This window comes from Erithacus rubecula (assembly GCF_903797595.1).
Source record: "Erithacus rubecula genome assembly, chromosome: 14".
Lineage (NCBI taxonomy): Eukaryota > Metazoa > Chordata > Aves > Passeriformes > Muscicapidae > Erithacus > Erithacus rubecula.
The window spans coordinates 3,852,271-3,879,848 of record NC_136666.1 but is presented as its reverse complement, the minus strand read 5'-3'; the positions used below and the strand labels follow the sequence as shown (position 1 = coordinate 3,879,848).

At 42.2% G+C, this 27,578-nt stretch overlaps 1 protein-coding gene and 1 long non-coding RNA gene across 2 annotated transcripts in view; one reads left to right on the top strand and one right to left on the bottom strand.

Moving 5' to 3' along the window:
- The window catches only part of DENND4A (DENN domain containing 4A), a 45,355-nt gene extending 34,302 nt beyond the window's left edge, over nucleotides 1–11,053 (bottom strand). The window contains exons 1-2 of the mRNA XM_079317616.1: nucleotides 10,660–11,053; nucleotides 2,550–2,635 (exon numbers count right to left, since the gene is read on the bottom strand). The gene's annotated coding sequence lies outside the window, so the exon portion shown is untranslated. The remainder of the gene's footprint in view (nucleotides 1–2,549; nucleotides 2,636–10,659) is intronic.
- A 379-nt stretch (nucleotides 11,054–11,432) lies between these two features.
- On the top strand, nucleotides 11,433–15,176 carry LOC306807750. Its single transcript, XR_013775806.1, has 3 exons — nucleotides 11,433–11,553; nucleotides 12,000–12,113; nucleotides 14,962–15,176. It is a non-coding gene; the product is annotated as an uncharacterized lncRNA (long non-coding RNA).
- The last annotated feature ends 12,402 nt before the right edge of the window (nucleotides 15,177–27,578 follow it).

Genomic DNA, 27,578 nt, shown 5'->3' with positions numbered 1-27,578 from the left:
GATAGCTGTTAAAACTGCAAGCAAGACTTACAACTCCAGTGTATTAACAGCACTACTCCAGTTTAATCAGCCAAGACAGCATTACAAATAAACAGAATGATGTGTGTGTATATATATATTATATTGAAAAATCATACCTTTACTATTTAAACCTCACCATTATTCCATATGAAGCTTATACCAAAAGTCTTAAATTCAAACATTCATTTATTCCCAAAAGCACTTTCAAGAAAAACTGGGACAAGCTCTCCTCATTTAGAGGCAGTTAAAATTAGAATCCCCTACATACAAACACCTGCTATCACATAAATGTGCTTCCTAAGGTTATAGCACGTAATACAAGTCAGCAAGACTTTCATAATTTAATGCAGATTTTAGAGAAGAGAGAATAGACTTTACTAGAGCTACTGCTATACTCAAATTTTCAATAGTGGGGTCCTGGCAGAGCAGATCTATGCAAACCTTATGTTAATAGACCCCAGAAAGAAGGTGCAAATTGTGAGCTAACTCAGTGACAAATAAGCATTTTGTGAAGAGCATTTCACATAAACTAGTGAAGAATTTCTGTAAAAGCTCAGTCATTCCACAGTGACTTCAATAATACATCTTACTCAGTGAGTTGTGGTTGTCCCTTGCTGGTGTCAATCTCAGGAGAGCATCTGAGATAACCCTGAGATGGGGACATGCATCCTCACTCATGTTCCTACACATCTCACCATGCTGTAAGCCATCTTTGAAGGCAAAAATCCCCCAAACCAAACAAACATGAAAAACACAGCAGAAAAAGTCACACTGCACAAGAGAATTGCTCAAGACAGCTAGTTCCAGATGAAATTCAACATTAGGAGTGCCACACTGAGAAGCTTCCACTGCTTCTCCACACTTCTGTAACCTGGGATCAAAAGGGTGCACTTTGAAGGCAATGCCATGGGATCATAACCATAACCTCATACAAAAATCCCTGGAAATAAGCACAATATATGGTCTTTGAGCCACATCATGATAATGATTTTGAATGGATGCCATATAAATATTCAACTATAAATTAAACACCATAAAGGTCACAAAGAATCAAAATACCAGTGCAAAGAACAAAGTCATGTGTAAAAAAATGATTAAACACACACATGATCATGACTATATAGATGAGTTTTTTGTTATTTCTAAGAATGTAGAAACAGGGGAAACAAGCAGATAATCTCTCAGATCCACAAACTATTAGCTTGATTACTTTGCTGAAAGACAAAGGGTAAACACAGTTTCACTGTTTATTCAATGTAATTTTCTAACATCTTATTTTTTCATAAACATTTAGGAAATACTAATTAAAAGATATTTGCTGCTTGTCACCAGTGTTGTAAATTCATTCAGTGTCCAAGCTTTTTGAACAGATCACATCCCTCATTCAAATACTATATGAGGAAAGCACACATCAGCTTTTCCCCATCACATGACCAGGAACTGATGTGGATGAGCCACATATTCCATCTGTGCAGCAGGAACAGGCATGATGCTTCACAAAGCACAGTTTACTACAGATGCACTACAACGTTTACAAAGGGAAAAAATACTGACCTAATCCCTACAACCTGCTCCTATTCACAGAACTTTGCAGGGATAACTTAGAAGTGGCTGCAGACTAGAAGAACTGCTCCAGCCATGCCAGTTTCTTTCCAGGAGCCAACTTTCCCAGACAGCAGTAAGGAGCATCTGACTCCAATAAAAGAATTTCTGCCAGTCCACCTCTGGCAGACAGATACAACAACTGCCTTGTAATCTTTTCATCTGCCCTGTTGGCATTCTCATTCTTCCTGCATTTTTCTTTGAGAATATTAAATTGCTTATTAATTTGAGTTCTTTATTAGATCCATTTGCTGTCTAAAGCAGGTGATATTTCACTTTGTTAGCCTGACTCCAAAGGTGTTCCATGTGTAAACAAGCAATGAATATCTCCTAGAGTAGGATGGAAACCAGTACAGGGCAACCTTTTTTTAAAAGAGTTCAAAGCTTGTGATTTATTTTTTAAAATATTCATCATACAATAACATTCCAAGAACTTCCTTCCTTTGAAGGAACATGAGGAGCAGATGAACAGAGACACAAATCAGAGGCTAATTATTAAAAATTGCTGGTAAAGTTCTAACAGCCCCCAGCATCTCTTACATGTATTGCTACATTAGCCTGCTGAAGTACCCAACCCACAGAGATGTGTCAGCTGGGCATGCAAAAGCAAAGTGAAGTTAACTGGATCAGGCAGTCCTGCTCTGGCTACTCAGAACCACTTCTCAGGCTTAACACCACACAAATCACATGGGAGTTGCACAGTCTCAAGACATGGGAGTAACTGCAGTTACACAAGGAAAAAACTTCACCCCATTTCTGTACTGCTGAAATTGCCTGGCAAAATTGTCAGTCAAACCTTTCTCTGCTCAATATTTTCTTCACAGCAAGCAAACAATCCTGGGTACAAAGCAGAAGCCCTCTAAGTTCACAGGAACTCCCAAGGCAGAACACAAGCCTCTTGCCCACTCTACCAATGTGTTCCCTACCTTTTCATCAGGGCATTGCTTCTACACTTTTCCTCTCTTGCTGTCAGCCAGGCTTTAACACAGACTTCTCGTTAAAGTTTCATTCCCTATAGAAACAGTAAAAATAAGAATCAAACAATGAACACATTTGTTGAAACTTACTTTCTTCACACTTCACTGCACCAGTCACATGAAATGAACGCTGTGGGTTGCTGTAGGACTCCTTGCTAAGGTAAGGTTACATATCACTTCACTAAAAAAGTAAATGAAACCAGACTTTAAAGCTAAGAAACAAAATATCAAGTTTTATGCTGCGTTGATATTTTAAGAATGCAAACAACACTTAATGCTTTAAGCCAAAATAAATCAAAGAAGAGATGAGCCAGATACTTCAAATTACTTCACCTCTTCTGTTACTTTCTGACAATCAATACCTTCTGTGTCCATTCCTAGGTGTTAGCCAGCTATCAAAGTCGTTTCTCAGCCCAAGAACCTTTCAAAATCTACTTCAAACCATTTTTCTTTGCAAGATTTGGATATCTAAGCAGAACTTTCTTACTCCACAATCAGCATCTTTCATCTGGTCACCTTACCCCCCATTGCTCTTGCAGTCTTCTTGCCCTTTACTGCCACAGTTCATCATGTTTCTACAGATGTGGTAAACACCAGCATGGCCAATTTTAAACATTGGTATCACCACACACAGCTTGAGCTGGTGTTTTACACTGAGGAACCTGCAAGCCCAGGTGCCCATGCTACACTGAAGCATTTTGAAGCTGCATTTTTATACCACGGGGCTGAGGATAGCACCTCACTGGAGACACTGAGACTCTGGGCTCCCAGAACAGCTCATTAGCATCAGCAAGGCTGCATCAAAAGTGAACTTTGTTTAAAGGAAGTTTCTATTCCCCAAAACTTGCAGAATACTCTCAGAAGATTACAGTGAGAAGACTGCAGCAAACAAAGTGTAACATAAGAGAGGCTAGGAAGAAACATCTCAGGAGGGTTGATGCAAACCACGAGAAGATTTGCTTCCATTCCTAAAGTGGAGAAATCTGGGGAATTAGATTACCAGAACTGTATTTTTGGGATCACAAAGTTCAAGGTTCTGTTCATAACCCCAATATACAAGGCCATTTCTTGGAGATCTCACAGGGGCAATCAGCACTGCTAGTTCATTACTCTGACAGTCCAGAGAGTGAATCCAGCCCCAGTGACCTCTCAAACCCACACAGCACCATGAACCTGCACCAGTTACAGCCAGGTACTTTCCAGTATCTGACTTTGAACATTTTCACACAATGAGAGAAGGCAGCAGTAGCACAACATCATTTTCTCCAACTACAAAATTGTAATTATCAAGCTTCTAGGAGTCCCAGAAATTATACATTTTGGGATCACCTGTAGACCTCAAGCATAGCTGAAAAAAGTCCAAGAACTAGGCAGCATTAACACATGATTCATTTCCCCATGGACACTTTAAAAAAACTTATTTTCTAGTCAATTCTATGGAAAACCAGTGAGGAGATTTAAATGAAAGCAAAAAAAATATATATTTAGGCATTGCAAGGAGCACAGCCAGAACTGCTGCCATTGTACTTGCAGCTGTATTTTGTATTACTTGAACAACTTATTTACAACTGTTTTCTCATCCTCTATGTATCAAGTAAAGGATCTACTTCAAGAAACCAGAATGCAAAGGACTTACATCATTACCCAAATACAAACAGAACTTCTCACAGTATTTTCATTTTTAGCAGGACAGCGTCTGTACTTCTTCCCATTTCCGACTACAGTTACACAAACAACGGCAAGAGAGAAAACAGGGCTAAAGTGATAAATGGTATTACTTTTTTAGATCCTACTGCACACATCTCTACTCAGTAATGTTAGACAACACAATAATTCACAAGAAGCCACCAGCCTCCACTAAGCTCCCTTTGACGCTGCATCAATTTTTATTAAAAAAGAAGAAAATCGACAATAACCCAAGAGAAAACCTAAGATTTTTCTGTGCTGCATCACTGCACTGAAAATGCTACCAAGCATTTTGCAGGCCCATTCACAATCATCTGTACCAAGTCATGGTTTACATCTCTGATGCAAAGAGCTGAGGAGATAATCAAGAGAGAGCTCAGAAAATTTGGCAACGAAGGATCTCTAAGAGGTGCCGGGAAACAGGAAAGTGCTGGATAAAAGCACAGGGACAAAACAAAAAAAACATGAATTTGGGAGAAGAAAATAGGAATGTAGCCAAGAACTGAGGGACAAGCAGACCTGTTCAGCAATGCTGAGGAATAAAGAAAGATTAGGCCAAAATTCAGAGGCTGATCTAGATTCAGCAGGATGAGTACAGCCAAGTAAGCAGGAACTGGTCATCGACAGATCAAAGCTTAGAGGAGGAAGCAGAAAAAGTGGCAGAGAGAAGGCAGGAAGGAATAAACTTCACCCTGAGGGTGGGATCAGGCATATCCACATCTACACATTTCTCCCTCACTCACCACGTGTTCTATTTGTTTGTTTTTCAGTGCTGTTTGTAATCTCAATAAAATCAAAGCAGTTACTAAGGGGATCTTACAAGGCTGCTTTGGTGATCATTCCAGTTGTGCCAAAATCCCATAAAATCCAACCCTGCCTACAAAAATTCAGGAAAGGGATGTTCAAGTATCCCACAAGATTCATGACAGAGACAATTTCAGTAGGGCCAGTTTGAAAACTCCCACTTTTCTTTCTAGATTACAGTATTTATGGCCAAAAGGCACCACCAAAGAATGGAAAGGATTTCTGAAATACAACTGTGTTTGTAGGGAGGGATGCAGAAAACAAATTGTAGCAAATCAGGGGGAGGAAAGCCAAAATAAGCACCATAAAATGTAAATATTACTTCATCCAAAGTACAGTTCAGGAGGGCAGCTTGTCCATGTTTTTACTGTACAACTACTTACTATACAACAACATTTTAAAAGGAGAAGTCCCCCAAACAGAATGTTCTATTTTTCTTGGCACAGTAGATAAAGGCAAATGAAAATAGATCTTCCAATATTGAGCTTCAAACCCTTCAAAATCTGTCACTGAAAACATCAAAATGCACCAACCAAGAGTGACAGAAGTGACCTGCTTTCACTCTGCCACATTTAGACTCACATGCCAACCTCAGTTTTGTTTTGAAACAATCCTCTACCCAAATTAAATTTTGAATTCATGGTGTGACAGAAGAAAAGATAGGTGGGGATTGTTTCTAACACTTTTTGCTACATTTAAAAACACACTTTGAGACTTAGAACATTTTACATGATGTTTTTCCTTTGGCCAGCAAAAATGTTCCATAACATGAGATAATGGGACTCAACCACACTGCAAATTATAGACAGGGACAGCCATGCACAGACTGCATCTGCAGGGCTGTAACTGCTGCCTGCAGATCATCTACACCCCACTGCAAAGGTTTAATGGACAGGTAACACTCACCAGTACCTCCTTCATTCAGCAAACCTCTACATCCACTCACCAAAATGTTCAGCATCTATTCCACAGAAAAATAAGTGTGCAAGTACCACTACCAGCTCAGCTACAGATATATCAATCAACTACCACATATTGCTGGGACAGTTTCCCAGCCAGCAAAGCAATAGAAAACAACATTAGGTTCTCCTAAAAAAATCACCATAAATTAGTTGAAAAGCAATGATATGCCAAGGTAACTACTGCTGATCCTGATCTTGAAGGGTTGGGAATTTTGAGAATAATTCCTTACGCCCACAGGTTTCTTCTGAAGCTCAAGTCAAAACCAAAACTCAAGAGTCCAGCCCACAAAACCCTTCTCTGTGTTTGCATAAAGCTTGCACACAAGGTGGGGGCTTTCTCTTGGGATTTTTTATTTACATACGTGTACTTCTAACTTATACATCAGACTTACTGCTTATTCACTTTCATTTCAGATGGCCAAACTGAAATAATTTTATTAATTAGCATTAATGATTTTCCTGACCCAGATTTTTAAAAGTCAAGATTTACAGTAAATATTAAACAGGGAGGATATAACAGGCTAACTTACTTCTGACACACTCCTTATTCTTCTCATCCCATTTTTAGACCACTGTTCTTCCTTCTTTCACTCCCCTCCCATTATTACTTATATTTCAGTCTATTTCAGCCTCTACAGTAACCATTATCCAATATATCCATTAGACATATACACATTTTTCATATATATATTAGACAATGCAATATATCTTACATATAATATATTGAAAAGGTAAAAATACACCATTTAAAAGAGTCAGGCCAGCCAACACTTTCTGAAGTCTTTCATTTCCACTTCTCAATTTCCTCCTGGTACTGTTTCTGAGCTCTTTAGGGAACTACCAGTGACTAGTTCTGCATCACAGACTGCTACTGAAATGAGTGTTATAGATCAAACCTCTGGGCATCACTGCCCTACACAGCCTTCCCCACATAGTTTAATTTTGACTCTGGAGTCTGTGGGAGCACTTAATAAGCATCAGCAGCCTATTTCCAGAGCAGCCACAGACCAAACTTTCAGACCAGGCATAGACTAAACCTGAGCTAAAGCACAGCAGAAAACATCCAAGGACTGTTATGCCATTTAGCAAAGAAGCTCATTCACTTCAAGTAACTAATTGATCGGTACAAATGTTAGAAACAGCTGATTTTTAACAACAGTTGAACAGTGGTGATGCATTCACAGCTTACAAGTACTCATCCCCTACCTGTTGGCTGTCCCTCAACTACAATGAGGTACAGCTGACTTTAGCTTCCACAGGATTTGCTGCTCTTAGTATGGCAAAAAAAACCACCATGATTTGTGTCTGCAGCAGCAGACATGATTTACATACAGAATTGATATATAAGTGAAGAGACCAAGGGACTTTTCTGTGCTCTTGTCACCACCCAGTGAAGGTACAGCAGGACAAGGGACAGGTAATCTCAGCCACCACATCACACCTGCACCCGTGCATGAGGGCAAGCTCAACCTAAACTTTCTTCAAAGGTCTTACATTTTTACAGGTTTGGTTTTAGATGGGAGTTGCAAAGTGGGGAAGGAATAGCCTGATTCGGATCTGGGGCCTTTTTTTCCTGTTTTTTTATGAGTCAGCTCAACAAAAGTTTGAAACTTGAACACATCCCAGAGAAGCCTGACTAAAATACTGTAACAAGCAATATAAACATATTGGAAATACACCAATCACTGTAAATTGCATCATGCTTTATTAAGGCACTTGCAAAGAAAACATTTTGGTGTATTTTTTTTTAATTTATTCTTTCATTATTAGTATTATTCATTCTTTCATTATTAGTATTATTATGCAATTCTTTCCAGGAAACTTCAGAAAAAACCTCAATGTTACAGCAACACGTGTATCAAAACCTTTACTACTGGAACCTGGTCACACAGCACCATGGGTAGAAATCACCAATACTCCAAGCATACATTTGAACAACATTACAAGGCTCTACTGACTTTTTATTTTTTAATCCAACATAAACTGGGCAACATTAGGCCTCCAAATTTCTGGTCCTGCCAAGACCGTATTTAAAAACTAAGGTCAAAGTTGAGGAAAGGACAAAAAACAGAAAGAAGGCTTCCTGCAAGTCTTTATTTCAGGAGATAAATTTAACATTGAGAAAGCTTTTGACTAAGTACCTATTGTACTATTCCCATTCCAACCTGCCTGTGTTTGGCCAGGAAGCACAAATGTTTCTGCAGTCACTGCTATAAAAAGCATTTCAGCCTACTATGACTTGCAAAACTAACAGCAACTCAGCTGCTAGGGAGCATGATGGAAATAAAAAAAGATGTTGAATATTTAAGTGACACTGCAAATTTCTTGTTCCCGTATTAAAACCTCAAGGTTACCAAATCCCATTATCATTCATCTTGGTCTAGGAATTGTCTTCCTCTCTGAAGAGTCACAAGACAGTTTTCTCCAGCTATCACACACTGCAGCAGGAATTAACCTAGAAATTAGTAAACCCTCGATGCAAAACCCTGCAGATTAAAAACTGACAGACTGGCTTCTGGCAGTGGTGGTGCCCACAATTCTTCTTTAAAAGTCACACAGAACAGCTGTGTTAGTTACAACCTCACTGCCTTTAGGGACCAGCTGGCTTCACTCTCTACCTTTCTACTTTCTCTTTCAAGCACATATTTGAAATAGAAGCAGGTTATTGACATTGTTTCTAAGGCTTGACCTGCATCAGCTCCGTTCACCTGAGTCTAGAGTGTGTGCCAGGCTATGTCAATATTTGTGCTTTTTCTAACTAATAATTAACTCTGGCTATATTAACTAGATAACTGCTAATATTGCCATTAACACATATAGTAATTCCATTAGGCACCATACTGGGGTTATGTTATATAGAACAAGCTACTCACCAGAAACACAAACCTGCATCCATATGGCTACAAAATTATGAATACTCAGAGCTATGAAAATCCCAAATACTGGGAAAGCATTTTTAATTAACTCCCTGTTTCAAGAAAATAGTCCTGGTGCTTTTTGTCTTACTGCTTGCAGGAGCAGATCTTCTAAAAAGTGAATTTATTAGAAAGCTGCACAAAATAGAAGAGGCCATTGGGTAAAACTGTTCCAAAGGAGCAGAAGCCACTCAAACTTGAGGAACTCACCCAGCTGGAGCTCAACATTTCCAGAAGTAAAGCTGTAGAGAAGCTTAATCTTTTTTGTACTGTTTTTAAGGCCCCATGCAATTTTGCCCTTCTTCAAGCTAACCACAGAAACTCTAATGTTCTATTTCTGATAATTAAACTATTTCAATGCCATGTCATGATAGCCCCTAAGAAACAGCTCCCTTTACCAGAGTTCCACTTTAATGCTCACTTTAAATAAACTTACAGACTCCTGAATACTTCAAAAGCAAGATGAAGTTTCTCAAGTACTCTAAATATATGACTTTTAAAAAAATATGAGAAAAGCAAGAGAGACTCTTACAAAATAAGACCTGCATGCTAGACACACAAACCAGAAATAATCCATTTACTCCCCCTCGACCTTCCTTGGCCAGACTAACTCAATTAGTTTCCCTAAACCACCAGACACTTGCCAAGATAACATATTCGTGTTTAATCATTCAAAAAAGTGAAATATTATGTACTGTAATGTAACACTTTTTACGAAAACCTCCAGTTGAGCAACAGTTCCAGAAAAAATTGTGAAATGAAGTAAAAAGCTGTCCAGAACACCATACTTCCACTCAGTTAATTCAAAAAAATGAAGTTACAGAACTAGCCAGAAAGTCAAGACCTGATTTTTAGCAAAGTAGAAGCAGCACACTTTTAAACGCAGCCTGTTTGCAATAACTTCGGAATAACAAACATCACTGGGAAGTTACTGAATACCACCATCATCCCCTGGCCAGCAACTTGTGCTACACGCAGACCTCATGACAGAATGACGATAAAAATGCCAGGGCTAATTTCTACCAGCGCGTCGCATTAATCCAGTATAGGGTAACCCGGGCTGCCGAAGGGAAAGCCGGGACAGAAACACGCACCGTGGGGCTGAGCAGCACCGGGCAATTCCGGCTGACGCAGCGGGGCCGCGCGGAAAACCCGCACATGGGTTCAGGGGACACGAACACACACAGGGATCGGGCAACGCGCACACCCGCGGCTCTGGGGAAAGCACAGCCCCGGATCCGGGCAGCGCACACACAGGGATCCGGGCAGCGCACACACAGGGATCCGGGCAGCGCACACACAGGGATCCGGGCAGCGCACACACAGGGATCCGGGCAGCGCACACACAGGGATCCGGGCAGCGCACACCCCGGCCCGCCGGCGCGCAGCCCGTACAACATGGCAGGTCGGCCCGGGGGAGCCCCTCGGGCCCGGCCAGGGCTGGCGGGAGCCTCGAGCCGGCGGGCACAAGGAGAAAGTTTTCCCCCCTCCCACCGCGGCCCAGCGGAAAGTTACCGCCGCCCCCGCGCCGCCTCAGCCCCCGGCCCGCCAGCGCCGGCCTCCCTACCCCCGCTGACAGCCCCGCGCCCCTTCCCCGCCGGCCCCGGAACGCGGCAGCGCCCGACCCGCGGCGCCGCCTCGGAGAAACCCCCGGCCCGCGCCCCGCGGCGGTGACAGCCCCGCCGCCCTCACCTCAGGCAAGGGCCGCGCTCCCCGGGCGAGGAGCGGGTGGTGAAGGGGTTCGGGGGGCAGCGCGCTCGGTGCCCGCGCCCTTATCTCATCCCAACGGAGCCCTGCTCGCCCCCGCCGCCTCCCGCCGTGTGGGCGGCTCAGGCGGGATCCCCCCTCCCCTCCGCCGCCATCTTGGCTGTCACGGGGCGGGGGAGGCGGGCGGCGACCCGTGATCGCGGCGGGGCGGGCGCGGGACGGAGCCCGCCGGCTCCCGCGGCTCCTCAGGGGAAGGCGGCCGTGCCCCGCCGCCCACCGGCTCCCTTCGGAGCGCTCGCCCTCGCACCGCGGCTCCGCCGCTCCCGCCTTCCCCCTCACGGAACGCGGCCCCTCCGCTCCCGCCTTCCTCCTCACGGACGCGGCGCCGGCGGCTCCGAGCCGTGAAGGGGGGAGCGGGTGCCTTAAGTGGAAGCGCCTAAAACACAGCGCGCAGACCATGAGCTCGACTCTGCCTCTCCCCCACCTCAGCATTTTACCCAGACAGCATCTTTAATTTAGACAGAAATTAATCTCCGGCCCAAATAGGCCGGGATTTGGCTCACCTGCGGCGCCCGTCGCCTGGACCCGGAGGAGGTGCCGGCTGTCTGGAAAACAAGGGATGAGAAAACCGAGGGATTTTCTGCAGGCTTGATGTAACCCGCAGCAGGCTGTTGCATCAAAGACTAGAAAAAGAACCCGAGACAAAAATAATCTTTTAAGAGCGTGCAGCTAAGATTAGTGCAGCGTGTCAAGATGTTGCTGAGCGCAACAGAACGAGTCCTCCTGCCTGTACCCACACAGAAATAAATACTACTTTTCTGCCACCTTGTCCACTGCAACCCTGAGTTTCCAAATTTTATACCAAAGTGCTGTTTAGGGGTAGGTTCCTACCATACAATTTGAGTTTGAATTCAGGCTTACCTCAGTTCTGGATGTTTGTCTTGAGGATTCAGATGTGGCTTGTTACAAAAGACGGAATTTGTAAGTACTGTGAATTTATCAAAACTGAACTATAAATACTCAGGTGTATTCAGACCTACTCCCTTGGTTTACCTCATGCCTCTGAAAATCTGACCAAATAGAACATAAAAGCAAAGAAGTATAAAATAACTGTTTTCCCCCACATGCTTTTATTAAATTATTCATATCAGAAATGCTGCTCCTCATACCCCGTGTAGGGAATGTGGTGGCTGACACAAATCAGTGTCTTCCTGGGCAGGAGCACCCATGTGCAAGCCTGCACATGCAGGCACAGCTCTGCACTGCCAGGGTTGGTATTTGGGAGCTGAGTCTGTCTTGTTTTGTTGGTTTTTTTTCCTCAACAGGCAACAAACCGAGTAAGGAATGTGTCAGGGACTACGAGAACTTGTGTTTCTATGTGAAATGCATTTCTAGCCACACCCATAAAGAACTTGTCTCTCCCGACAATACACAGTGGGGTAAGTGAGAGACCAAGAACACAGAATGTCACCATTCACTACAGCAAGATGCTCTGCGTTCAGTAGTGTGCCCTTAAATTATTTGGTGTGCTGGTAGAGATTTTTCTAAATCAATTCCCAATATATTTTAATTCTGGAAATGCTTCTCAAATAAATAACAATACTGAAGTCCAGTAATTTTTGATATGCAAACGGTTCTGTGCTCTCTGCCCTTGCTCATTTTTCAGGTAGGCATAAATTTTAGGCTTCAGTGTTAACATCCAAGATTAATGGGTCTGTTCCTACTTCTGAGAGTATTGTTACAGCTGCCTGTATACTGAGCAAAATCCCTTTACTGATGTATGAATAGCTGACTTTGCAGGGTTTAAGTTCATAACCATTAAAATATTCTGGACTATTTCTAATGGAAACTCATTTTAGAGAAACAGAATTCTTAAATATTCTCTGGCAGTTTTCATACTTTTCAGCTCTTTTATAAGTAAAACATTGTGTAGATGTCTGTGTTTTGCTGTTAATTTGTTTTCCTCCCCCATTTCTGTCCTCCTATCTGCATTTAATTACACATTGTGTCAATGTCAACATACTGTGGTCAGGGACAGGGTTCTCTCTCTGCAAGGCCTGATACGAACACCAAAGCAGTTTCTGCCCCACACTGCTATCACAGCTAACAGTGCTTATCTCTGTCCTGTCTTTCTTGTTCTTACATCTCCCCCTCCTTCCCATCCTGCTTCATCAAGCCTCTGCTGCATTCTCTCCCTGACCTACCTGCTGCTCATGCTCTTGGCTGTGGCACACTTTATTCCCCACCAGCACATTTAATTGCAATGTTCCATTTCATTATTAGCTTGTCACCACCTTTATCAAGTCACCTTTCCTAACAAATCTCTCTGCAAAGCTTTCCTGCGTAGCTCATCATCAATTTTCCACTTTAAGGCTCTTGTAGAGCCACGTGTGGAAGGGCCTATGAAAAATCGTGACTGTATTTGTTGGTGAATAAAGAGCAGCACCAGTGAATAGTGCTACTGTACAGGCAGAGACAGATTTACTGTGTGCCCAGCTCCTGCCAGGCTCATTGCACAGAGATGTGTCTATGTGTCAGTCAGACAAAGCCTTTCCCTTCCCAGCGATTTTCAGGATCTCTGAGCAAGGATCTCTACTTGCACATGAAGACCCGAGCCCAAGATCATTAAGTCACTGAAGTCTACTTACTAATTCCAGACAGTGTTGGATCAGATTCTTGTTGTGCATAGTAAGCTAATTACCCAAGTTAACCACTGCGTGTAGTGCAGGTGGGCACGCACCAAGCACACTTAATGTGGGATTCTGCTGCCTCTCAAGTGCAGGGTGGAGCCCTGGCAGCCAGATTTAGCCTCCCCTGTAGCGCAGCCAGAGAGACACACAGCCTTTCTACAGACCAACAACCACAGAACGATTTTTTTTCCATGTTACAACCCCAGATTTCTAGCTTGTGGCACTGAAGTAATTTTCCAAGTCTGGTTTAGCTTATTTTAAGTGCATTTTACACATGGGTAAACTCAAGCAAGGCAGAGGACAAGTGGCAGATGGTCAGTGACAGTGCCAGGAATAGAATGGAGAACTCTGATGTCCCAGGACATGATTTTAAGAAACTTTGTCCCAGGATTATGAGCTTGACAATTTATAATTCATGGGCCTTCAGAAGTGCTTTAAGGAAAAAAAAAAAAAAAATGCAGCTATCACTATTTCCAGTTTTTCCTGGCAGAGACTGGCTTCATAAACAAAACAATTTCAGTTCAGTTTCTTAAGTGTGCAATTTGGGACTTAATCTGTTCATTTTCTCACCAGTTTTATGCCTTTTGAACTCACTTGGCTGTGCTGTGGACACTGCTCATTTACCTCTACAGGGGAAGAATGAACCTCCAAGAGAACCCAACAGAATACCTTTCAAATAGACCTATCTGTAACCTTGGTAAAAATAACTATGGAGATAATGATAATGGATAATTATAAACTCCATAACTGGCAAAACAAAGCTCTGCATTTCAGAAGATGAATTGCCTTACCCTGTCCAGTAACCCACTTTACGGTGCAGTAATGGATCTGCATCCGGAGGGTTATGCAATGAAATGGAGCCTTTGGCAAGCTGGAATCACACTGCAAACAAAGCAACATCTTCATGGGCTTTTTCAAGCATGTATATTTGTAAATCTGGGATTTATCCCTTTTGACATAAAGAGACCGTCCCCGCTTGGAATGATTAAATTCTAGGACAGATTATGAAATAATAAAGCATTTAAATATTATGCAGTACAGTGCAGTCACTCTTACTGATTCAAGTACAGTATCTCTGAAAAGCTTTTTGCACTCCAGAGAAACTACTGACTATACATTATAAAACAGGAAATAAAATATAATATGTGTATATAACAAAAAAAAAAATCAAGCTTTTCTTTAGGTAAAGTAGTTACTGAAGCAGCTAAAAATATGGGGAAATGAAGCAAATACAGGTCCTGATCCAAAGACCAAATGAACTCAGCAGAAGCACTGGAATCTCATGTGTCATGAATTACAATTCACAAATGTAAATCAAGAATGTTACTGTATATGTGTAAGGATAAAGTCTAATTGTCTAGTAGCAGTATCTAGGCATTCCACTTGGATAAAATGAGATTTTTTTTTCTCCAGCAGGTAGAGTTTCTCAGCAAGCATGTATTGCCAATATTTATGGGAGAGTTTGTGGTCCCAAAGGTACAGAAATGCTGGGAAACAAAAAGGAAAGAAAATGTACCTAAGGAGGAGATCCAGCTTCTTCCAAGTCATTTCTATAAATAAAAATCTCATGCAAACTCATTATCGTTTCCCTTTCCAGCACTGATTTGCTTCCTCAAGATTTCAGAGTGTGCATCTGAGGACTTGGGCTGTGCATCGTAAAGTTTCCCTCGGCAACTGCTAAAATTATTCACGAGGCAGTGCAGCATGGCAGCAGCTATCAGCTTTGGAATGGTAAGAGAGGTGTTAGTCGGGGAAAAACCAGTGCAGTTGTGCTGGGCTCTGTTGCTGATGGTTGGGCTGTCAAGCAAGTGATGCCACCTGTACCTCTTGTCCTGTCGTTAGCGGGCAATCAGCGTGTACAGCTGGAGCACATTTCTGGAATGACTCTTCCCGTAAACACTGGAAGCTCCCAGACAAATATTTGCAGCCCATTTTGTGAGCATGGGAGAGCAGAAGGGTTGCTTGAGGATGGCCCAAATCCTGATGCATCTACCAAAGCCAGCTTGTTGTCTGTGCCAGCACTAACCTGGTTTAAGTATTGCTGTCATCAGTAATGCCAGATAACAAAAACTGCCCTTTGTGGAGTAATATCAGGAAGGAAATTGTGCATGCAGATTCGCCAGCAAAAGTAGCAGTCTGGGGCTGTAAATGTACACACTGATACTGCTGGTTTGTTGCTATTTTCAGCAGCTCCTGTTCCCTCAGGGGTGACAGGACTTAACTGCTAGCCCTGCTGTTCGTGCATCAGCCTTAAAGGTTCCATGTGGATGCCTGCTCTTTGGCCCATCTGGGGGTGATTTCTGCAAATAGCAGTTTTCCTCTGAATCAGTATTCAATTCATCACCAGAGCCACACCACATGATACTGTGGGGCCATAGAAAAATACCTTCCTTTACTAGAGATCTCTAGTGAAGAGTTCTTCAGTATCTGCACTTTTATTCACTTTCACATTGTGCCCAGGCCAAGCAATTGTATTCCATCTAGCAAAACCTTCCTCACAGTTTTTCCTGACAGGGATACTTCAGGCTTTAAACTCCTGTGCAGTCCTGCTGTTTAAAGGTTTTGTATTTTGTTCTAGAGATTGCTTATATCATGGTGGGTGAAGTATATCTATCACTTAACCACTTCTCAGAAGTACTATTAGGCTTAATTAATGTTTGTAGAACACTACTGAGATTCTCAAGAGAAGCAGCTATAGAAGTGCAAAGGATTATAATTAATTTAAAACTAATTTTTGAGTAAACTGCTAACAACACTTAAACTGAGATTCTCCAAGTAAAACTAATTTATTTGATTCTTAAATAAAAGCATTCTGAAGTCTGGGTTCCACTTACTACTACCACTGTATGATACATTTTGATTTTTATTATCCTTCAATATCCTTTAAAATATCCAGGCACAGTATACCTTGTTTTAGTTCAGGAAATACTGCCCAACATATGTAAGTCAAGTTAAAATAAAACTAACAAAGTAACTAAATTAATAAACTCAAAGACAATCCCCAGCACCATTTGCTTTAGTATAATAAGTGTTTGAACTATAAAGCTTTTAATTAATATTATGGAATAATTTCCATATTTATTTATAAGGCATCTAATTTACATAAATAGTCATTATCTGGAAATAAAACCAGATCATTAAAATTCTGAAAACTGATTGAGATCAGTCAAGATGTACCAAAGAGATTTACTAAACTCCCTGTTTGAAACTGTTCAGAGACAAAATCTCTTCTCCCAAACAAGCTGAAACAGGACTCTGCTGTGGAAATGCAAGCAGTGCTTCATGCACATGACATCATCAAACAGCACGGTTATTTTGTACGGTGAGAAAACATTGGGTCCTCTTCTCACCAGCTGCCATGGAGAGTTTCCAAGGAGCTGCACCTGACACATCTGCACTGAAAATCTGACCCAGATTGTAGCTGAAGTTCTCCTAACACAAATTTCTGCTTTTCTGAGATTCTACAGCATGTCAAAATACTTTTCAAAATACTCATTTCTTTCAAAATACTTTTAATACTTACAGTATCTTCAGTACTTTCAAAGTTTTGTATCTAGCTGGAGAACACTTCATGCAGAAAAAGAGAAAATAAATGACACTCTTGTTTTTCTATTTGCAAGCTGGATTGACCACTCCTCAGTTATTAGCTGGAGAGTCACAGGTATTAAAAATGATGTCCTGCTTGTCACAAAGAATGCATCTCTGGTCCTGCTCTCAGTGGTTTTGCCTTCTAAGGTCCACCTCTGTATTTGATTTTTTCTAGATAGAAATAAACTCACCAATTTTTTTAAAGCTACAACTACAGAATGTATCTTTAAAAATTTGCAATTGCCCTGAAAAGTCAGACCTGAGTCTCACCTTTTCCAGTGTGAGATGCACCTTTGAAGTCTAAGGGTAAGCCCAGAGTAAGGCAATACACCACGACCTATGTTTGGATGATTCCTAGAGAATGGAAGTTGGCTCCAGTACTGAGTCATGAGGATTTCATCTCAATACAGATATTTTTAGTATCTGTTATTTTATCTTGGGTACTTTTTTCTGTATCACTGCCCAACTCCTTTCCTAATCATCTGAAATTCTTTTCCTCTGTAACAGCTTTGGAATGTGCCCTTCTATGATTACAAATTCTGGCTGCATTAGATTGGGTTCTAACTGCTCATCCATCGATTGGGTTAGGTAAGAGTGCCCTTGTTTAAAGCCTCAGCAACTGCTGAGAAACCATCAAAACAGAGGAACAACATAAATCTCACGGTGACTCACTGTGAATATAGGTCAGCCCAGGCTCTGCCCTCTGCTGAGTTCTCAGAGGGTTGGCTCCAGGTTACCTGAAGGAGCCCCAACCTCAAAAGATTCCCCTCAAAATTATGTTTGTGTGCCTTTGCCATAAAGTACTGCCACTTCCACGGGGGAGTTCAGAGCAGATGAACTCTTTCTTAGCAACTGGGCCACAACCCAGAGCTGAGAAAGGATAGGAGAGAAAGCACAAACCGAATCACCTTGAGAGTAAAATACACAACCTGTTTGTTTAACCCAATTTATGCCAAATTACATTAGAGATCCACTCAATCTCAGCCACTTGAGGCTCAAAATCAATGTGCTAAGAGCAGAAGAGGGAGGGGGTGATGTTTCTGCTCTGATTCGTACCTGGGGGAGGTCCTCTCCTGCTCTACATAATGAGGTAGGCAGAGAGAGCTGTGAATTGATTATTAATTAAACTGCTTGATCACCTCCTTGGAAAATGTATGACCAAATGTTGATGCACACAAAGTAATTTACATAACCAAGTTTGAATTTGACTCATAATAAAGTACAAAACTGCCTTAATAAATGGCAATTTTTAAAACTCACAGTCTGACTTTGATGCAAAATAAAGAGTACTTCCAGTATAAATAATGAGATGGGAGGAAATGTCCTTGGCAAGTCAATTTGTTCCATGCGGCTGATGGTTCCTGTTAGTGACAAGGATTTTTTTTTCAAGAAGGAAACAATGGAAAACAAATGCAAAAGCATTTACCAGAAGGCCAGGCAATGGCAGCTTTTCCAAAATGTCAAGTGTGCAGAATAGAGTCAATTTAAAAGAGAATTAATTATTTAAACTGAATTAATGTGACTACAATGAAGCCCTGTTAAACCATCTCATCCATCCTGCTTCCAACTGTGCTACCCCTTACAGTCTAAGTCTAAATACTGTGACCTCAATTTTCAAACACTTCAGATCTCTTACCCAGTCATAGCACTAATATGCTGCTTTTTAAACATATTTACTGCATCTCTTCCAGGAACTCACCCATAGAATTATGCTCACCTTCTCCACATTCCCAACTTACATGAATTTGACTTTTGGGTCCCCTTTTCCCTCTTTTCCTCTTACATCTTCCTACTTGTTGTGTTTTCCCAGATGCTTCAGGCAGTTTCTATCACTGCCATTCTTCAGATCATCCTTTGCCTGCAAGTCTGCCCTATGCATACAGTCCTGGTATCTTAATTTCAACAACTTTCCTCTTTTGTTTCATGCATTGCCTTGTCCTTGTGTGTCTTTGGGGACAGGAAGATGACTGAATTTTAGGTCTCCAGCTTCCATATGGAAGTTCATTTCCTCAAAAGAATGTCCACACCTACTTCCCCTGGAACCAACTGTCCCAAAGGGCTTCAGTTCCTGCAGAACTATGGGTCATGATGTTACAATACACTGGATATCATCCCTGGAAGGAATACTCTTTGCCCACTGTTGGCATTTTCCAGGTCAACACAAATTTGCAATGCTATCAACAATTGAAAAGAGCATTAATGGTTACCTAGTGCTCTTTTTCCTGGATAGTGTTACATGAAATGTGGCAAACACTAACAGAGCCAACTGTTCCTCTTTTGTATTCCACAGGAATACCTATAACCATGTCTATCAGTGATACGTCAAAGCTGTCTTTTGGTTTCCAGTTTCAACATGGACAAAGGAACCATCCTTTTCTGGTTTTTATTTCTTCTATTTCATGGAGGAAAAGAACTCTCATCTAATATGAACTTAATTGCCCTGGGTCTTGACTCTATTGGAAATGCATATTAATTTAAATGCATCAGTGTAAAAATCAGTCTCATTAAACTATCTCAAAGCCCTAGAATAGATGGAGCACTGCATTAACACTTGCATGTAGTCATTCATATTAAAGTTATAATTTACAGGAGCTCATAATGAATATAAACAGGAATTAAAACTGAGCCGAGGTGCAAGAAAAAGGATTAGTGGCAGTGATATTTAAATTGACAGTTAAAAACTCTTCTGGAGCATTTACAAGGCCTTGGAGAAATCCAGTTGGTTGGACATACTATTCTTTATTTCAGGATGTACTAAAAATAATGTATAAAACATGAGCACACCGAGGCCAAATTAATATCTTCACTGCAGAAATGTATTTCTTAACTTATTTTATATACTGTCATTTTCATGTTGTGCAAGGGGAAGGACTGATACACACGTGGAACATTTTGAGCAAGTTCTTAGAAACCATAATATTTTCTTGATCATTCATAAATGCATAAAGAACTCTTCAGCGTATCACTGTGGCACAGCTTGTACGAGATCTCCATAGCTACCCTTGGCACAACAAGCACCAAAGCCAAGTGCCTTTGCAGGGCTGATAAGCAGACAGGAAGCAAGTGAACATCTGCTACAGCTTTAGATGGTTTTGCCTTCAGCAGCCCTGAAAAACATCAGCTCTGCCTTCCACGTCCTGCTCACTTGGCCTTTGACACCACCAGCTGTTGGACAGGAGAAGTAAAACATTATACCTGCAGAAAGGGAGGTGCATTATTTTCAAAAGGACCACTGGGATATTTAATGGCATCTTTTTCTTTCCATTCTCTGATGACTGGAAACGCTGGATAGCAGAATCTGCATATGGAGTTACTTCCTGAAAGTCAACCACTTCCTATTTAACAACTCATTTTTTTCTAATGTTCTGTTTTCCTTTCCAAACCAGCTTTGTTTTGTCCTGGTTTGTTTTGTCCTGTTTTAAACACCAAAAACAATTGCCCCATATACTGAATAGTAATTATATTCATCCTAATTATTGTAAGGAAGCAATGCGCTTCCCTGGATCAGGGCTGGGGTTTCTAGCTCAGGCAATCTGTCTTCTTGGAGCATAACAGCATTTCCATAGCATGGACAGCCAAGGAGCAGAGTTACACACAATAAATATCAAACAATTTAGTGCAAACCCTTTTTTTGTTTAAAGAAAGAGCTGTTGAACATGATGTTTTATAAAGGAGCTCAGCCAAATAATGCAGATTCTCTGCTTGTGTGTGTGGAGAAAAATCTCTGCTCCAGATAGATCAGCAGTTCTCCACCACCACAGTATTTTCATTTGCATGGAAAACTACTAATAGAGAACAACTGACAGCAGCATATTTTTAGGATATTGAGGCCCAAACATCTTTATGTACTTCCTCTGAGATTGTAATTTTGTCTAGGAGATTGCAACAGTTGTGATGAAACCGGATTTAGCCATGTATGGTAGATCCTATGGCTCTGACACAATGAGATGAAAAGGGGCTCAGAGTAACAACTAGAAAGAGGAAGACACTACTCCAGAGTTACGTAAGTGTAACTGAGAAGAGAATTTTGACCAGAAATTCTATGTTTTGTGCTTTGGAGTTCTATACTTTCTTTTATATGTTCTACTCTTAAACTGCAGATGGATGCTGTTTTGCCAGAAAATAAATGAAACACAAAGATGACTTCAAATATTTGGAGAAGTCATGTTGCCACTCAAAATACAGAAGCATCAAGTAACTGTCCTAGTGAGATCATAAAGCAGAGTGATCAAAGAAGAAAATACAAGATTCTTACTCCATTCCTAATACAAGCTATTTCTCTTTTTAGGACCAGGAGCCTAACAGGCACAGAGATGTTCCCATAGTCTACAAACACAGTAGCTGAGTACCTGAGGTGACTGCCAGTATTTATTTATTTAAATATAGGAATAGTCATAAAGACAGTTAATTTAACCCTTGAGACTGACAAATGACTGACTAACTCAGGTTATTACTGTATAATGGAATAATAGAACTCCAGAATGGTTTGGGTTGAAAGGAACATTAAAGATGATCCAGATCCAACCCCCTATCTTCCACTATCCCAGGTTGCTCCAAGCCTCATCCAGCCTTGGACACTCCCAGGGATCCAAGGGCAGCCACAGCTTCTCTGGGCAACCTGTGCCAGGGCCTCATCATCCTTAAAGGGAACAATTCCTTCCCAATATCCCATCTATCCCTGCCCTCTGGCATTGGGAAGCCTTGTCCTCTCCCTCCAGGCCCTTGTACATTCTCCAGCTCTCCTGGAGACCCTTTAGACACTGGAAGGCTCTCTAAGGTCTCCCCAGAGCCTTATCTTCTCTAAATTGAACATTCCCATCTCTCCCAGCCTGGCTCCAGAGCAGAGGGGCTCCAGCCTTTGCAACATCTCCACGGCCTCCTCTGGACTTGCTCCAGCAGCTCCAAATCCTTCTGCTGTTGTTCCCCAGAACTGGAGGCATCTCTGCAGGTGGGGTGTCACCTGAGAAGGGCAGAACCTCCCCTCACCTGCAGCCCTCACTGTGGGATGAGCCCAGGATTTAGTGCTTTTCTGGGCTGCTCTCTATGCTTTTCACCTTCTGCAGTTCACAAAGAACTGATTTTTTTCAACTATATTAATATTAGAATAATTAAATAGCTGTCTTGAACTGTGTACACATTTAACTAGCTTGAAAGCAAGCCAAAACTTGAAGTAATTTTTAGAAGAATTGTAGAATCAATACATCAATTCCTATTAATTTGGTGTCAGAGGAAACAAATGTGTACCTGTCTGAAACGTGTGCATTCCCTGCAGAGAAGTACTAAAATAGGCAATCTCCTATCCCCCTGACTTTCCTGTGCCCTCCAAACATCAGAAACCAGGGTCAGAATGAGGGAAACCCAGACTGGCTGCAAAATACAACAAAACCACTTTTATCAACCCAGTGTCCTGGACAAGTTATGCCACATCAAAGCCATCCCAAGCTCTACCCCATCCACTGCACTGAGTTCATTATTGCTCCCCCTTGATGCTCCAGTCCCTCCCAATCACATCTCCATTCCAGAAAAGAGAATATCTAGGCAAGCTGAGGTGAAACTCCACTCAGTCTGTCCCAGCCATAAGCTGTAATTCTGCTCAGCAGTGAGACAATATCAGTGACTAATCCCATTCAAGAGCACATTTTAAACCAGTCACAGTTCTGGATGAATCCAAGCTCTATAAAATGTGCTGTGCTGCAAGCATCTTGCACATCTTGCTCACTGCACAGCTGGCTGCTGAGCAAATTCTTGTCTCAGGAGATTTGCTCTAGCACATGAAGCATATTTTTAGCATTCCTAAGGTGTGAGTACTCCCAGAGCTGAGAGTGCAACCTGGCTGACAGCAGGTATCCAGAGGAAGGAGCAGGAAAGGGGCAATGGGTGATGAGATTACTCCCCACAGAAGGAGACTTCTGCTTGGAATATCAACACATCTTTTCAGTCTCTCATTGTGACTGTTTGTGCTTTCATCAGATTTTCCATTTGCTCCTTCAGCTAGGGGACCAGATGGCTCCCACACATTATGCTCTGAATCATGGCAAGGCTCGAGGTGTTTGTTGTGTCACAGCAAACACAGGCGCCGGACCAGGTTAAGCTCCCTCACAGCCAGCATATGGTGCACCCTGCACAGGGCTGGGACTGCAGCAGGTACCTCCAGTACACACTGTGGAAGATCTGAGTATCCTTTTCTTCTTGCAGGAAAATGACTGCCATTCCCTGAGTGCAGATAGCAGGGAAGAGAGGCAGTGCAGTGACACATGGCAGAGGACAGATGCTCTGCACTTCCCACGATGCGCAATGCCTGATGGCAAGGAGTCCTGGTGGGCCAAGGACAGGAGGCTCTTGTTCCCCCTCTGAATTCCCCTTGCAGTTTGTGATTAAACTGGTGCTGACACCTTGCCCAGTGCCTGTTTGCAGAGCCAATAGCCCTGGGCAGGACTTCTGGCCATGAAGCACCTACTGGAAAAAGAGAAAATCTCATTGTTTGAGAGCATCTCTGCCTCTGGCATTTGCTAAATAGAAAAACAGAACTGATTTTCTCCTCACTTACCCTGCATAGATCTGGGGTAGATTGAAGCTGTGGCAGCCTTGTGAAATGAGAGTGAACACAAGGGATGCTTGCAAATGCAATGGCCCCTGTTTGGGAGGGCAAGGCTGGGAGGATTACACAGAATGTGACTTCAGTTACAGAATGTACTTCAGTTACAAGACCATAAAAATCATCCTGCAATCCTTTCTCACTGAAATACTGCATTTCTGAGCACTGAAAACCTCTGGAATAATGAAAGAGTCTTTTTCAATACCTAGGAGATATCTGGGGCTCAGTGCAAGTAAGAGATCTGGAGGCAGAGGAGGGATGTCCTGGATAGCACAATTGATATAGTGTGTGCACTGCAGGTCACACCACGGAGGAGCAGCCAAGCAGCTGGAGACTGTCCAAAGGCCACACTCCACCCCAAGTATTTTCTGAGATGAGAAAATTACCCTTTGGCTGTTTTTCAGCTTGCTCCTCTTGGTATGTATTTTCATAGCCCCCTGTGTTGGGAGTGACAGGGCACCTTGTGAGCGTGTGCTGTGCTGGCCTTTGCTGACAGGCAGTCAGGGAACGCCCGTCAGGGACGGGGACAGTGACCAGGAATGTCACAACCACAGCCTGTGCTCAGCAGCTCCCATGAAGGTTAACGTGTGCTGCACCACCTCTGAGGTCAGCGTTGGCCTCGCTGTAGCAGTCCTATAAATAGATGCCCAAGGTTGACTGAAAAGAGGATTTGGCTGGGCTGGATCTTGTTTAGCATTCCCAGGAGAGGAAGGCAGATTCTTTTCCCTTTTTCTCTTCCAGCCTGTAACCTTGAGTTGGTCTCTGTGGGAAACATTAGTGGCATTTGCCAAAAGCGCCGCCGCTGTGAGCCGGATGTCCTGCTGTGTCACACAAACCACACAAACACGTCTCTTCAACCTGCAAACCCAGACCTAATTCCACTAAAGCCTCGCACTAATTCCTCACTGGCAAAACTAGGGAAAAACCCAAACAAACCTTGAGACTAATTGCTTGAAAACAGTAGGACACCTAGTGGATTTACAGGGAATATCTTTGGGATTATCAGCAACATTTTGTCATTTTCTTGGCAAAACCAGCTGTGAATGTATTTATAGAGGAATCACTGAAATATCAGGGTTTCTATTTAATAAATTAATCTTGTTATAGCTGTTACAGCCTGCAGTTTGCCTGAAGAAGTTATTGCAACCTATAGAAAACCCAAAAAGCATTGTTTGAACGACTTGAAAAAAAAATTATGGAAAACTGGATGGTTCCCAAGGTCTGGGACCAGGAGGAAGGATATTGTGCCAGATCAAAGCCATCCCAGTTGCTCCATCTGACAGCTCTCTAATGATCTTAATGAGCAAAGTTTTACAGTCTCAGCCTGGCTCCCAGTACAATCGTGCAGCTCCACAACAGCGTGGCCATGCTGAGCACAGCCAGCCAGCCCTGCCGGTTGTTCCAGCAGAGAATGACTTGGCCACAGAACCCAGAGTGCTTCTTCATTCCCCAGGGCTGATCTTTTGAATCCAAATTAGAAGATGAGGGGCCACGTGATAATGACTGTGCTGCAGTCGTTGCATTTGCCTGGTACCAACTCCAACATCAAGCAAATTTTGACCCTAGATAGGAAATAAACCCCTCTGGCAGGATGTGTAAGAGGAAGAAGATTTTGAGTGATGATTCTATGAAATTATATCTTGGCCAGCAATTATCCTGGGGCTGCCAGGGTTATCTTGCTTTTGTCTCTGGAGGCAGCAGACACAGACAAAGAGATGAGTGTTGAGTCCAAAATGGATTCAGGAAACTGATGACTTCATTTTGACAGTCATCACAAGGAACACCAAGTCATTGAGTCTTGCACTCAATTCCTGTTCCCAAAACACACTGAAAACTTCCTTTCTGCTTACCATAATATTGTCCTAGTGAAAAATATCTCCAGAAGATGGTTAATTTTTCTGTTCCCTTCTTACTCTTTCTGCAGTGCTGCAGGGATTCCTAAAAAACAGTAAAACCAGAATGAGATTTGATTTTGGATAAAAAATCAGATCAGATGCAGGTCTTTTTTTTTATTCCAAGTTCAAGGTTAGGAAAGGAAATGCTAATTTAGAAATTAATTTTGATTTGATCTATTTCTTCTTAATTCTCTTCTTAGAGCTGCAGAAATCAGAAAGGACACAGCAGGTGATGGAATGCAAATGAGTTATCAACAGAAAAATTAATATTAACTACATGTATTTTCATTATTCCTACCTGTGGCATAGAATTACCTGAAAAATACGTTGTAAACCCTTTAAATTGGTCTAGGGTTTTAAAAGAGATTTTTTTTTTTGTGTAATTTCAGTGGATGAAGTTTATGTTTGAAGGGGTTTGCTTCTGACTGACACGTCAAACTGGGGATAGTGTGTGCTAAGAGTGCAGTTTTTTCTAATTTAGCAGCTGGATTGGAAAGCTTGAATTATCTCTGCATAATTGCAATGATTCATGGATTGTTAGGAAATTGCAAAGTATTGATTGAATTTTCCCCTTAGGAAATATTTCTCCTCTAATAAAACAGAATTTTGGGGCTTTGTTTCGTCCTTCCTGCTTTTTGCCCTGGGGAAGCCAGGGGCTGCTTTTATCTGGGAAATGAGAATTTGGGTCAACAGTCCTTCAAGGACAATTTTAAATTATTGTGATTTCCAATTCCAAATCTTCTTTGAGCTTTGCAAAGAGATGGACTTGCAGAGTGTGAACAGTGATTTCAGAAACAGAAAAGCTCTTTATACTGGCCATCCCTGTTTCATATTCTGCCATTTTCATGTCCAAATACCACCAGTGTGCTCTACAAAGACACCTTCACCTCGTTGTGGAAATGCCACAACCATCAAAGATGGTGGTAAATTTTCCACTCTATTAGGCCAGAATTACTCTGGGATCCAGGAGGTGGTGGTAAGAGGGAAGTGGAGAATGCAGTGAGAATTGGGTGCAGAGGGAGCTTGATGCACAGAGCCTGGGGCAGGGTAGCTGAGAGCTGGGAGCCCTGACACACATCTGCATGTTAATGGTGCTGGGCTCTTTTTTGGCAGCTGCTCTGTGGATTTCCAGAACAGACCCATAAATACACAGTTATGAGTGTGACCTCTGCTTCTTTTCTTCGCTAAATTGAACAGCCATGACCCAGCTGAGTATCAGTCCTTGTCTCTGCTCCAGTTGCTTGGGACGTGCTGCCTCTGCAAATGGCTCTGCCCAAGTCAGGAATTATGAGAGCGCGCTAATTCAACGTTTGCCATGAATTTAGTGTTCCCGCAAGGATGACACTAATGGCAATTAATGCAGCAGAAATGCCAGTGCTGAGTGACTGTTCTCACATTAAAAACCATCCACTGGAGAGCACACAGTCTCTGTTATTCCAGGCCTGACCTCTGCTTTCTGACTGTGTTTTCTGCACACAGCAGGTGTCCCAGGCCATCCCATCTGGGAGGGGACACACAGAAAGAGCAGAACAGCCCAAACCAGCCTGTGCTGACAGTGACATTTCCTGAGGGTTTGGATATTCTCCTCTGGGGCTTGAACAGCAACAAAATTAATGTAGGACTGAACAGGATATAAGACTTTAATTTCTGGAACTCTTTGCTAGTTCAATGCTCCCTTCATGTCCTGCTCATTGATTCCTGTTTAGACACAGAACTCTTTCTACTGTTTCAGTTTTCACCATTAAGAATCTGATTTTAAATGATCAATTGCATTTAAGCAGGCTTAACTAGAAGTAGGCCCTGAGGCTGCTCAACTCCAAACCAATCTGCACAACTTTTCAATTTTTGGTAAAAATCATTGGTAAAAATGCCTTTGCTTTATAATGGCTGAAGTTCAACAAGTGACAGGGGTGCAGCAATGTGTGAATGTGATTTTTACCTCAGCCAGAAGAGCCACTGTCCTCACCTAAAATCTTGCATAGGGTAAGTCTGTTCCAGATGAGGAACATCTGCAATGTGGTGCAGGAGGAAGCAATGCTTGTGCACATGAAAAATGTAAATAAGGGGTGTTTCTAGGCTCACAAACACAATCCAAAGCATGAAAAGGAGAACAGCTCTCACAGGAGGTTAACTCAA